We start from the raw sequence: 14,429 nt of genomic DNA on the forward strand, positions 1-14,429 counted from the left end.
AACTTTCATTAAAATGTAATTTAAAAAAAGCACATTGGTAATTTCTTCTCTACAAATATTTAAAAAACATGTTCTAAATTTTTTTTTTTAAACCCTTTTGGGGAGCTCTGGTGGCCTAGTGGCAAGAAGCTGCATTGCAAACCCAGAGGCGCATGGTTCGAATCCACCAGATGGTCTGCCGGGGAAGGAGGGACCATTTCCTCCTGTACCAGTCAGATCTGATTTGACGGTACACACACACAAATAATAAAACAAAACAAAACAAAAACCCACCTTTTTATTTCCAGGTTACTTATCCATACACAACATATAGTAAACTCCTATTTTTGTGTTCTACTAACAGATGCCGGCACTCATTAATACTGGGAATATACCTTTGATTTTTTCCTGTGTATAGGGGTAGTGGTATGACTGTGCATATTTCAAATAACCAGAATATCCAATAAAAATCTTTTATTATACTTTAAGTGGAAAATACTTACTGTCACTTTAATTTTCATTTCTTTTAAGTCGAGTTCCTTTTTATGTTTACTGTTTATGTTCTATTTTTGGTGGAATCTATGCTGGTGTCTCTAATTCACTTTTTCCCTAACTCGATTTTGTTCATTAATGTGTATATCTTTGTAAATTAGAGGAACTGCCCACCTGGTTGTTAAAGATAAATACTATACACACAGCTATTTCTATATCCACTGACTGCCTCCAATTGCCAGATCCTGGCTTTAGTCATTTATCACAAGTATCTAAAACTGTTAAAATATCTGTAAGCATCATTTTACATGAGTTATGCATTCTACGCATATATATATTATATATATATATACACACACACATTTAAATTATTTCTTTCACATAATTCTTAGAAATAGGGAAAAAGAAATTGTTTTGAAAGTTTTTAACATTAGCAAAAAGCTTTGCAGAATCTTTACCCTCATAAAATGTTAAAGAAGTAACACATTTTGGTTTTTTTTTAAAAAAACTTATTTCACAGAATATGTCTTACTATTTTAATTTTGTCTTTCTTTACTAATAAAGTATGAGAATATTTTCCATACTTTTTCTATTCTGTTTTAAGTTTTATCCACTAAAAATCCTGATTGTTTACTATTTTTCCAAGATGCCATGATTTTCCTAAGTGATTTAAGCACCACAATGTTATTCACTAAAGGTATTTTCCCACCAGCATTTGTCTTTGAATTTGTTCATATTTTAAACCCATATAAATATGATTAAATCAATCTTATAAGTGGTGTTTCTTTCCTCTTCCTAAATATTTAAATATCTCGATCATTAACAGTTGTTTCATTCTTTCCCCTCCTTGTGTAAAATTACCACTCAATAAAATATATAAATTTTACATATTTAACTGTTATGTGACAAATACCTACCTCTCTTAATCTATTTGATCACTATCACCCATACTCTATCCCCAAATCGTTTCCTAGTTTACAAATGAGTTTTACCGCTGAGCTTTTTATTTAATATACAATATAAGAAATCTTTAAAGTTAACTTTTTTTCTTAATGGTTTTGTTTTAGTATTGGTCTACAATGTTTCTATCCAAGATGATTTGTTTTTGCAGTGTTCTTTGATATTTTTACTTGTGAGCCAGGAATATACTATTAGAAAGCTAGAGCTTCCCCATTATTATTATAATATCCATACCTTTTTTTAATGTTAGTTGATCTATGTTTGGGCTGTTTGGGGTTTTTTTAAAAAACAAAGTAAAAAGGAAAAGGTAATTGAGTCACCTAGAAATTCTGCAAATGATCCAACTGGAAGTATAAAGAAACATATTAAAAATTGTTTTGTATAATATTCTGATTACCTTAACTTTAATGACGCCATCTTGTGGTTCACAGTGTTGTTTCAGAAAAAGCTTTAGTTTATCACGAGAAAAAAGGTGTTTTCTCCGGCTACAGGAAAACAGGGGAGGAAGAAAGTATTAAGGAATTCTACTTAAGCTAGTCCCTGAAATTTACCTAATAATATTAATATACAGCAATTACTAAAAATTTTATGTAGAATTTTATATAGAATGTTGTAAGATATACTCAAGTGGTTCCATTATAAAAAGTTCATTACCAAAATAGTATGCTTATTACTATGACCTATTTGTTACTCAGATTTCTGGTATTCAGAAATAAAAGAAACCTCAAAGAAAATCTACTTGAGAAAGTAAACTTAATTTATAAAATTAGACGATCTCTATAAATATCATGAGTGTAAAATTTTAGAACCAGTATGGTATCATATATAAGACTGAGATAAATGAGCATTCAGATGAATGTTGTAAATAGAGTTCAATGTGAATTTTAACAAATTTTTAATTTTTTTCACTGAGGCATTTTATTTGCACTGTTTATTTCATCCTTAGAAAAAGAATCCTAGGAATTTTCCTCCTGGTCCACAATGCCAGCTGAGGTTGTCAGTATAATGAAACCAAACTGACGGGACGGAGGCCGATTAGGCTGCCATTTTTCTACATCTTTGAGCTGCCTTTGTTTAACCTTCCTGTGAAGTTGACAACAATTTTCCCTGCTTTGTGATCATCAATGATTTAAAATTTGCCAATGTAGTCATGCTTCATCATCACTGTCAGAAACTGTACTATGACTTTGGAGCACGGCCTAATAAGAACCTGGCGCCTGCCTCTTTCAGCATTGTTGATGATCTGGAGGGCGTCAGCAAGGACATTCATATGCAGCAAGGAAAGATAAAGTGCTTAGCAAATATTTTTAAATTGGTTTTCAATGTTTATATTGTTTCATACAATCATTTCCATACACTGCATTTGATATAATTAATTGCTACTGATCTATGCCTATTATTACTAACTTATTTTTGTATTATAATTTTTTACATTTAAAAAAATTTGATTGTGATATGAGTGAAGTTTCAAAGTAAGTTAATTTTCATTCAACCATTCAATCACATTTTGTTCTATATTGAGGCCGCCAGCTGAAACCGACTTGCGGGTTCATACGTGTTCTAGAGTGGAACCTGTGTGGATTAAAAGAGGAACAGGGACACGAGAGATAGGGGCTAGACAAAGATTTCTGATCAAGCCCCAAATTTATTCGATGAATTCTGCTATAAATAGGCAGTGGAGTAGGCCGGGCTGCCAGGGAACCCAGCCCTAGGTTATCAGTTTACAAAAGAGAGGGAGGGGCATGCCCTAAAGTGTTGATTTACAGGTGTTGATTTAAGAGGTAGGCATAATCCCAGAGATGGACAAGGGTGGCGGCTGCAAGTCAAAGTGTTATCAGTGGCAGAGTTAAGATCTACTCAGGATGGCTTCCTATACTATATAATTAAACTATCTTCAATATAACCATACCTCTCCCATTTCCTCCCTATTATTCTGATTTCCACAACAATCACTATTATTTCCATAACAATACCTCTTTGTGTCTTTCCTTTCTTTACTGGTATTATGCAGATCAATGCCTTATAGTATATTGCTTTTTCCTTCTTTCAAAAAACGTTTCAAGCTCATTGTTGTCAAGTTGGAACTGACTCACAGTGATCCTCCAGCAGGTTTTCAGAGGCCATAATTTACATGGGAGGGACCTACTAATTTTTCTGCAGAGCAGCTAGTGGATATGAACTGTCAGAGAGGTGCCACCTTTGTGTTTGCAGTTCAAGTATCTAAAAACTGTGCCACCAGAGCTCCCTTTTTGCTTCACAGGCTTTATCAAATCTGAAATCAATTTGTGTTTAAACTTTACTTGGCAACCAACAAATTAGTGTGCAATCACAACTAAAGAGAATAAAAAAATTAAGATCCTAAAATTATATTAGTTATGATTCTCCCTTGCCCTGAAGTTTAAAAAAAAAACCCACAAAACAAACCATCAACTTTAACAGCATAAACAAAACAGTACAGGTATTTCTGGAATAGTTTTAGAAGTAAATGTTTTAATTTAAATTAATACTTTTCTTCCAAGTTAAAAGCTTCTGTGAGTGAAATAAATAATATAGGCATTTTAGGTTGTGGCCCTCCCAAAACTATGTATTGTTGTTGTTAATGTGCCATATATTCTGTGAATTTACGTTTTAGAAGCCTCTGATCACTGCTATATCCTACTACCATACAGTTAAGCCAAACTCAACTCACTACCATCAAGTTGGAACTGGCTAGTCATTCTCGCTAGTCACATTGTCAAGTACTCAAGAGCTAATCACTTTTGGTTATCATACTTGAACTGTACACAAATATAATTTCCATCATCTCAGAAAGTCCTACTTGTCGGGCTACTTTATAGATTAACAAATTAAAGCAATAAAGCATCTCTGATGAAAAGTAGTTCATAAATGGTATCATTTTTCATTCTTCCCATGTTAAATATTATTTGGGGTTAGTTACTAAACAAAGGAATCATGGAGTCCTTTAGGGTTCATTTATTAGTCTGTAAGAATATAAACAGGTACTTATTTATAAAAGGAAAGCAATCACTTTTAACACTACACATTTGTTTTGTAAGACCTTTTTAATCCAATATGACTTATTACTGTTTTACTACTGTGGATAAGATATTGAATTTTACCTGATTTGTGTTGCTTTAACAATAATGGATTCATAGAATTCTTTTTTAGTGGATTGAACCTTGTACTCAAATAACAAGGGATCAACTGCATCTTTTTTCTTCCTAAAAAGAAAAAGGAGGAATACACAAATCAGTTGATAATTTACTTAAAAACTAACATTTTGGAAACAGTTTCTAAAAGGGTCAGTGAAAGACTCTCACAACTTTTATCTTAACCAGTACTTTACAGCTTATCAAAAGTACAATTAACACTAAGTATAATGACACTCCCATCACCCTCAGCTAAAATACTAAAATATACAACTACTGCATATTATGTGTATGATTTTATTTTAGGATGGATGGTGAAGAGATTGAGATTGTTCACAGCTTCAGTTTGCTCGGCTCCATGGTCAACACTCTTGGCACCAGTAGCCAGGAAATCAAAAAACGTATTGCGATGGGAAAGTCTGCGGTTAGGGACCTCTCTAAAGTACTCAAGAGTAGTGGTGTCTCTCTGGAGACTAAGGTGCACCTGATACAGGCCATGATTTTTGCAATCATTTGTTATGCATCAGAGAGTTGGACAATGACTAGGGAGGATAGAAGGAGAATTGATGCCTTTGAGCTGTGGTGCTGGAGAAGAGTACTGAATGTACCATGGACTGCCAAGAAAACAAACAGATTCATCCTAGAGAGGGTTAAACCAGGCTGCTCCTTGGAGGCAGGGATTCTGGGGCTTCGCCTGACATACTTTGGACATGTTGCAAGGAGAGACAAGTCTTTGGAGAGGGACATCATGCTGGGCAGAGTGGAGGGACAGCGCAGGAGGGGAAGATCCTCTATGAGGTGGACTGATTCAGTGACTGGTATAATCGGGATGGGTGTGTTGGAGGCAATGAGACTGGCACAGGATAGAGCAGGGTTTAGGGCTGTTGTACATAGGGTCGCTATGAGTCGCAAACGACTCGACGGCACATAACAACAACAACAACTGCATATTAAAAAATCCACTGACCTCAAGTCAGTTTCAAAACTACCTCTTTGAATGACAGGTAGATAAGAACCACCAATGTTTTGTCTAGTAGTATTGTCTAAAGTATTTTAATTACTGAATACCTTAGGTAAATAAGTTAACGAGATATTAATAAACATAGAGTAATGTTCACCTTAGGGAGCTCTGGTAGCTTAGTAGTAATGAGTTACATTGCCAACCCAAAGGCAGGTGTTCAAATTCACCAGGGGCTATATGGAAGACAGACAGGTAATATCCTCCGTGTAATTACTGTCTCTGAAAACCTATTAGTGGGTCAGTTGTAAGTCAGTTCCAATTGGATGGTATACAACAATTACAACAACAACAACAACAACAACAACAGTATCTAGTTTAGGCTGGGTTTGATTTTGCTTTTAAACTTTCTGCTTAATAGCTATGTAATTCAAGAGCAAGGGTAGCTGAAGATGTTATTTATTCTGGTTTTTTAAAAATAAATTTCTATTGTGATTTTTTTTGCTTTAAGTTTATAGAAGCCATTTAAAGTTTCTAAGAACCTTACTGAATATTTTGATCAAAGAGTCTACAGAAGTTTAATAATCAAAAGTGGAAAATGCATAACAGAATTTTAAATTCTCATGAACTCTGGATGCAAACTACATGAATCCCTGATTGTTCTATTCCTGAGATTATTTTTAAACCTTAAACCAAAAAGATTCCTGAAATCATCTTTAAAATTGAACAGCTAATCTTAACAATTAATGCACTAGGCATTACACTCTTTGAAGAACACTCTATATGGGATCAAACTGACTACAGCACCTCTAACGATCAGATAGGAATCAGGGGCACTAAATGTATATATTAATGACAGAGGTATAGTTTAGAAAAGCAAGTTGAGAATGGCCACACAAGCTGAAGAATGTATTCAGTGTCACTAAATTGTACTTGTAGAAAACTGCTTACTTGATATGTTTTGCTATGTATATTTTCAGCAATAGCAACAAAATAAGCAGAATTAAGAAAAAAGTTAATTGTAGAAGTTAAACTTTTTGAAATAATCATGCGTGTACTTCCCGAAATATATAAAAATATTTTATTTCTAAAACTCTCAGAGATTAGTTTGAACATTCTAACTCAATTCCAAATGTGCTGCCTTAGAACATCATGCAGACATATGTTGAGAATATTTTTTTCACTTTAAATAGCCATTTCTCCTCAGTGATATGCAAATATGACTGACTTACCCTTATAGATTGGCTCTGAGGAATCAATGAGATGACATACGAATGCTGTTCTATGGCCTCACAGTTGTTTCATCCCTTTCCCCTCAACCCATCTACTGAAATATGAGAAAATCCATATTGTTATTTTAGGGGAGAGTGACCCAGAAGTAATTACTCCCTTAAGTTAGGAATTAATGGTTCTAACTCAACAGAACAAAACTTAAAAGATGATTATGTTTCTATCCTTACTGTTATCTGATGATCTTAAGATTCTATAGTAGCAAGCTACAATTAGACATTTGATAATGCTGAGGTATAAGCAAAAGCTCATAAGGGGGTTTAAAATATCTATTAATAAAATAATTTTACCAGCTTACTTTTTCTATTTCAAGGATATATCCCAAATACTTATAAACAAAAGATAAGGCAAATCAATTATGCTTTGTTATAAACTTGTTATATCCAGAACAACAGAATTCTTCAATAAAGGCAAAATATTTACTACCATCAACTGGGATTTAGAATGTCCTGGTGAAAAACTGTGCTGCCAACACGGAGGTAAGTGGTTAAAAAACACCAGCTGCTCCATGAGAAAAATGGGCAGTCTTTCCCCTTAGGATTTACCTTGTCAAAACCCACTGAAGGGATAGCGATAGGTTGTTTCTGACTTAATGGTACACAACAACAATAATTAGAATTTAACAATCCTGGCAGTGGAATTAAAGCAGGGAGCTCTGATGTGGGTAGAGTTGTGCTGCTCACTCAAAGGTGGCTTCCCCCTGGTAGTCTGAATTCACCAACTGCTCTGAGGAAACAAGATGTGCAATCATCTTCCTTGTTATTTTATAGCCTCTGAAAACCTGCTGGGGGTCAACTAGGAGTCAATTCTGTCTTGCCAGCAAGGAGTGTGAGTTATGAATGGAATGGTTAGGCACATGGCTGCTCATCACAAGGTGGATGCTGTAAACTCATCAGAGGCTCCATGTGAAATGAAATTAGAGAGACAGACATCGTGTGCTACAGAGAATATTCTAAAGTTTGATATGTCTAAAAGGAAACAAGAGAGTCGAATGGAGCACTGAAAAGCTAGAATGGTTATTACAGAAAACTCTGCTAAGATTTTAAATTTTAAATGTATATGCTGTGATTTTTCTCCAATTGTACCCACTTGATCTAGGTGGTCAATTAATTAAACTTTAGAAGGTTTCAGGGTTTCTTTATCAGATTCACCATAAAGAGAATTAATATTGAAATTAAATATAGAATTAATTTTCTCAAGTAAACAAAAGTGAAATGTCTAAATATAAGCAAATGAGGGTTAGATTTAATTGCTCTTATACAGCTGACTAAAGTTATCAAGTAACTTTAATGTGAATCAGATAAAACTAATTTAACTAGCTTTTATTTAGAAAACTAGATTGTTTAGAGAGTAGTATATCACAGAAGAATCTCTAGACAAGAGAAGATGGAATGAAAGGGAAAAGTGTTTCAATGGAATAAGCTGATAAACAATTTTAAAATTAATAAAAATCACTCACCCATTTTGGAAAGAATTGTTTTGTGTTTCTGAATCATCACTATCACTGATAATAATTGTTTCTCCATCTCCACGGTTGACATGTCCATTAGCAAGACCATTTTGATGTGATGGAGGGACAACTTCCAAAATCTTACACTGTAATCTGAAATAAAATGATATATTTAAAACTGCAAATCATCTGTTATTGTACAATAAAACATTCCTGAATAGTCTATTTACCATAACTGAAAAGTCACTTTGTTTTGGCAAATTTATTTTTAAAAATATCTGTAACACCTGTGCTTGCTTTTGCAGCACACATACTAAACTATCTTTAATAGCTAATTTAAGCAAATGCCAAAAAAAACCTAAAACAATGCAAAACTATTTTAAAGGTTAACTTACCAAGTTTCTTAACAATTACATTAACTAAAGTAACTGTTTATTGGCACAATATATTATTATAATCAGCCTTGCAATTTTTTCCAAAACATCTAACATTTTAATTTTTAGAATTTTCATTCTTATTATAATTTTTGTTGTCATATCAGATCACTGTGAAGCTTAGTAATTCATTTCTACGATATACTGACTTCCTTACCACTGCTCCCTCTATCCAGTTTTTATGGGTTCCAATTTCAGACTCACATTCCTACAGTTAAAACAATCCTGCTGATATCAGAATGCAACCCTGCCCAATCCTGTACCATCTTCACAATCTTTTCTGTGCTTAAATCCACTGTTCCAGTCACTGGGTCAGTTTATATTGTTGAAGGTCTTTCTTTCCTGCACTGACCTTCCACTTTTTCAAGGATGAGATCCTTTTCCAGGGCCTAGCTCCTCCTGACAAGATGTCTAAAGAAGGTAAGACCAGGGTGTACTCCAAGGAGGGCAATTTACTTTGACATACATGAGATCACCAGGAGTCTGAATCAACCTGACAACAAGTAGTCTTAATATCACTATTAATCAGTCACGTAGAGAATCAAGATTATGGATTTCTGGTTACTAATGAAGTAAAAACTGGTTCCATAGTAACCCGAGAGTCAACAAAATGTAGGTTATGTGGGTGAACCCAAAGCTTGCAAAATATCATAGATTTACCTTTCACCTTTTTTTCTCTCAGTATTAGACTTATACATGTTCATTTAAATAAATCATGAACCATACTTTTCAATCTTTTTTTTCTCCATAGTAAAGATTGAGAAAGTTCAATTACCAAGCCTGGATTGGTGGTAAATGGAAATGATGTCAAAAGAACTGGAGGCAGGGGGAAATCTTACTACCATCAAGGAGGAAGAGTACAGCACATCCTTTTGGGCCAGGGATACCTGCTCCAGATGAAAACTCAGATCAGACCAATGCAGCAGCAGCAGCAGCAACAAAGCAGCACCAGCAGAAAAAGAGACTGGTGTGAAATAGCTGAACTAGAAATGCTGCCTCATAGAGTTAGAGCCAAAGTCCTTCATCTAGGCTTACTGGCCATGGCAATAAGGGCATGAGTGGGGTAGATGACAGATGCCATAACTGGCAAAATGAAAAGGACTCTGAAGTGAAGTTGAAAGTTAAAGGACTTGAGAAGCTGTCCTGACTGAAGAATGAGAGTTTTCAAAATGAATCAGGATGTGTTAATTCTCTAACAACCCAATAACTGTGTGGGCTAACTTTCACAGTAGCTGGAAGAAATCAACGACCATAGCTTATATCAAAACTCACTGGGAGAGTGGGAAAAGAATGTATAGATAACGAATACTGCTCTGAAATGGGGAGGGGAAAGGACATTCTGAGAGGAATGGATGTTGAGAAACCATGTATATGACAATTAAGAATCCACAAAAGAAGGGAGAAAAGTGTGTATAAATGAACAAATAATTTAAAAAAAGGGAAAGAGGGAAAAAAACTTCAGAAAGTAAAAAAAATAAAAACTTTTGTTAGTAATACTGTACAGTAATACCATTTACTGATTAAAAAAAACAAACCAAAAAACAACACCTAAATGGATCTACTTCTGAAGAGCTTAAGGATCTCATCCAGGGATCAATTACAAGTCTTCCAGAAAGTAATGAATGAAGCCTTTCAAAGAACTTTATGGAAGGTTTCTTCAAAGGACTATAAAAAAAATTCAAACTATATGTCTTAGAGAAGATGCAGCCAGAGTGCTCCGTGGAAGCAAAGGTGATAAAGCTTCATCTCACAAACTTTGGGCACGTTGCTGCAGTTTGTTATTAGGTACCCTTGAGTCGACTATGGTTTATAATGACCCTATGAACAAGAGATCTGAACCCTGTCCTATCCTGTGCCATCCTCACAATCTCTGACATCCTCAAGCCCATTGCTGCAGTCACTGTGTCAATCCATCTGGTTGAGGATTTTCTCATCCCTCCACCTTTCCAAGCATGATGTCCCTCTCCAAGGAATAATCTCTCCTAGCAACATGCCCAAAATGTGTGAGACCAAACTTCATCATCTTTGCCTCAAGGAGCACTCTCTGGCTGCACCTTCTCTGCCTGTCGCTAAGATAGGCATTCCTTGGAGAGGGACATCATGTTGGAAAGGTAAAAAGCTGATGAAGAAGAGGAAGACCCAATCAGATGGACTGACAGTGACTGCAGCATTGGGATTGAGTATTGCAGAGATTGTGAGGACGGCACAAGATAGGATAAGGTTCAGACTACTGTTCATAAGGTCACTATGAATCATATGCTAATAGATCATCTTTACTGGCAAAGCCTCAGCCAGTGCTTGTCAGTCATAACGGTCATGAAGAAGAAATGGATGCAAATGAGCCCCATCCTAGATTCAGCTACGGTTGGTATAGTCTCTGAAGTCGTCAGTAAAGAACAGTCTAGGAGTTCCAGTAAGATTCAGAGCTTAATTTGGGGGAATAATGTATCTAAAACTAACAGAAAATGACAAAGAGTGTCATTCTTTGACTAAGGAGCCCAAAGAAAATCATATTTTAAAAGAAAAAGAGAGGATCTTGCGCGTGGTGTAGAGTCTGATGCTGATGGCTTGCCCAATAGTCACCATGAAGTTCAACCCTTTCATGATCTCGGACTGCACTTAAGAACCACAATCACCACTTCAATGCCTCCTTGCAAGGGCACAGGAAGATCATGTTCTCCCCACTACTCAAGAGGCTGCATCAGAAGTACAAGCCCATGCCCATTTTCAAGGACGACGAGGTCCAGGTGGTGTGAGGCCACTACAATGGTCAGCAAATTGGCAAGGTAATCCAAGGAGACAGAAAGAAGTATGTCATGTACATCCACAGAATGCAGCATGAGAAGGCTAATGGTACAACTGTGCATGTGGTCTTTCACCCAAGCAAGGTGGTTATTACCAGGCTGAAACTGGATAAAGATAAAAAAAATATTCTTGAATGTAAAGTCAAATATTGGCAAGTTGGAAAAGAGAAAGGCAAATATAAGAAAGAAGTGTCTGAGAAAATGTAGGGAAGAAAGCAACCTGAGGAGCAACCACAGTTTAACTGGGTTTCCAACCAAGTACGAGTTCTTGTGAACTTTCCAAAATTTCCCTCTTGTCATTCAGAAGTGGCTCTGTAAATCTGACTTTTCAATTTTGATTCATAATTTTAAGACTGAGAATACAGAAACTTTATGTAATGTTTAGTCCATATTTGAGGCCTTTATGAGTAGATGTTGGAGACAAGATGGTCTTTATTATTAAGATGTCTATGGTAAGAAGCTGTGCTGCAATCTTGAAGTGTGGTTCAAATCCACCAGCTGCTCCATGGTAGAAAGATGGGCAATCTCCTCCTGTACGATTAACTGTTTCTGAAGGTAAACTTTCCGAGGGTCAGCTACATGTCAGTTCTGACTCAGTAGTACACAGCAACTAAGTACCAGGTAGGTTTTTAATGAAGATGAAGGTCTGGTTCAAAATGTTAAATCACTTGAAGTCACAAAACTAGTTAACAGTACAAGTCAAAGTTTTTACTATCTCATGCTGAAACTCATATATGTTCTTATTTCCTATCCTATCACTCAAGTTGAGGGAGAATGACAGGACGAAAGGGACGCAAGGGTACTTCAGAGCTTCAAGCCTGAGCAGAAAAGCTTCTAAAGTACTTGAAACTTAACCACATTTCAGATTAACTCCAAGTCTGTGGAAGAAAACCAAGCACTGGATGAAGAAACCCCAAAAGGCAGTTAACTATATTAATAGTAGTAAGAGAGTCTTTTATATATAATACTTTGGAATGGTATTTACTAAATCAATTTCTATCTCAAAATACAGATTCATTAAGATAAAAAGCAAAGTATGAGACATTCTACAACTGAGTTATGATGCTGGGGAAAGTAGGTGGTTAGCAAAAGAGAGGAAGACTCGCAACTGACACAGTGACTGCAACAATGAACTTGAACATGGTGAAGATTCTTGAAGAATGGTGCAGCACAGGTTTATTATCAGTCGTAGTTAACTCAATGGCATCTAACAACAATATAATTGAAAAAAAAAATGCAGACATTTGTATATGGTTTTTGGATCTGAAAGTAAACCCTAACAGCAAAGACAGACTCGAAGGCAAGGGTAAGACTAGAAACCTAGAAAAATCTGCCTCGGGGAAAAGGGTGCCCCCTTCTGTTTGAGTCTCTGAAAATGAAATGTGCTAAATCTAAGGCACACATCACATCTGTTCCACCATGTGAGGCCTCATTATTTTCTTGCAATACAGGTGCAAAAAAAAATCCATTAAAAAATGCAGCACCTGGATAATTACTTCCGTCTTATAGGTAGGAAGCAGAGTGAACATGATTAATTTGAAGGTTTGTGTGTGTGTTTGTTTTTAAAGGGTTATGTGATACCTCATTTTTAAGGGAAGAAAATCAGATCATTAAACAAGTCTGCTGTTTCAAACAAAAGGAACAGACTGAACTATGATGATTTCTTATTAGTAGAAAAGCGAAGATCTGGAAATATTTGCTTCTTATTTCTTAGACAAATAGAGTTTCTCAAAATGTCCTGAAATTATGACCTAGACAGTGAATAAGGTCTGATTATTTCTTTAGTTTTTGTCTTTGTAATTATGACAAGTAGTAGCTTCTTACTGAAGACTAAATCTATTATTAAACCGCAATCTATAAACCACAGATACAATACAAATTCTAACTACAAGAAAACAGATTAATTCCTACTTATTTCTAATTAATTTCCAGATACCTCAATATTAACGGTAAGCTGGTGTTGCATGTCTGCAACCTGGAGCTGACTTATGCTGACTCCAGCAAGTTTTCAGAGGCTGTGATTATCACAAGAGAAAATGGCCCACTTTTTTCCTTTGGAGTGGATTCGAACCATGAAGCTTTGGGTTGGCATTGTAGCTTCTTATACACTAAGTCCCCAAGGCTCCCTGTAATAACTTATTAGTCAAAATCATCTTGTTCAGAATTGACTCACAGCTGACCCTCCAGCAGGTTCGGAGGCAGTAACCACACAGGAGAAGAGTGTTCATTTTTTTCCCTGCGTAGCAGCTGATGGATTTGAACTACGTGCCTTTGGGTTGGCAGTGCAATCCCTTGCCACTAAGCCACCAGAGCTCCCTACTACACTATTTTAGCTAAAGTACCAATTTACTATTGTTGTTGTTCTGTACCGTCGAATCAGATCCAACTGGCACAGGAGGAAGTTGCCCCTCCTTCTCCAGCAGAGCATCTGGTGGATAAGGAGGGGCACCTTCAGGATTGCAGTGCAGCTTGTTGCCATTAGGCCACCAGAGCTCCCTTCCCAATTTAACAAAAACACTTTAAATTCAACTAGTGTTCTCAAATTTGGTATATTCTCAAAGTGTTCTCAAATGGTATATTCTGTAGAAAATTGTGCTCCTAATCCAAAAGCCACGCTTCTCCGGTGGTTCAAATCCACCAACCACTCCACAGGAGTGGTTGCATTCTCAGAAACCTGCTTAAGGGTCAGTGAGGAGTCAGACCTGACATAAAAATAAATGATCCCAAGAAGCCTAGTGAGTTCTTCAATCAATGTTTTTAGATGTCATCAAGTCTGCGCTGACTCATAATAACCCCATCTACAATTGAACCAACCTCCACGCTTAATCTCTACCATCTTTACAACCTCTGCTGTGCAGAAGCCCATTACTGTAGTTGCTGTCATGTTGTCTCATGTAAGTATGATGTCTGTTC

The 14,429-nt window shown here is 36.0% G+C and overlaps 1 protein-coding gene across 1 annotated transcript in view; it reads right to left on the reverse strand.

The window, feature by feature from the left end:
• Window positions 1–14,429, reverse strand: part of BAZ1A (bromodomain adjacent to zinc finger domain, 1A) — a 126,550-nt gene that overhangs the window by 79,752 nt on the left and 32,369 nt on the right. Inside the window, exons 4-6 of the mRNA XM_006891575.1 lie at window positions 8,288–8,431; window positions 4,551–4,652; window positions 1,829–1,916 (exon numbers count right to left, since the gene is read on the reverse strand). The gene's annotated coding sequence lies outside the window, so the exon portion shown is untranslated. The remainder of the gene's footprint in view (window positions 1–1,828; window positions 1,917–4,550; window positions 4,653–8,287; window positions 8,432–14,429) is intronic.

Source organism: Elephantulus edwardii, unplaced genomic scaffold (assembly GCF_000299155.1).
Source record: "Elephantulus edwardii isolate Elephantulus edwardi_28Jun2011 unplaced genomic scaffold, EleEdw1.0 scaffold00100, whole genome shotgun sequence".
Classification (NCBI taxonomy): domain Eukaryota; kingdom Metazoa; phylum Chordata; class Mammalia; order Macroscelidea; family Macroscelididae; genus Elephantulus; species Elephantulus edwardii.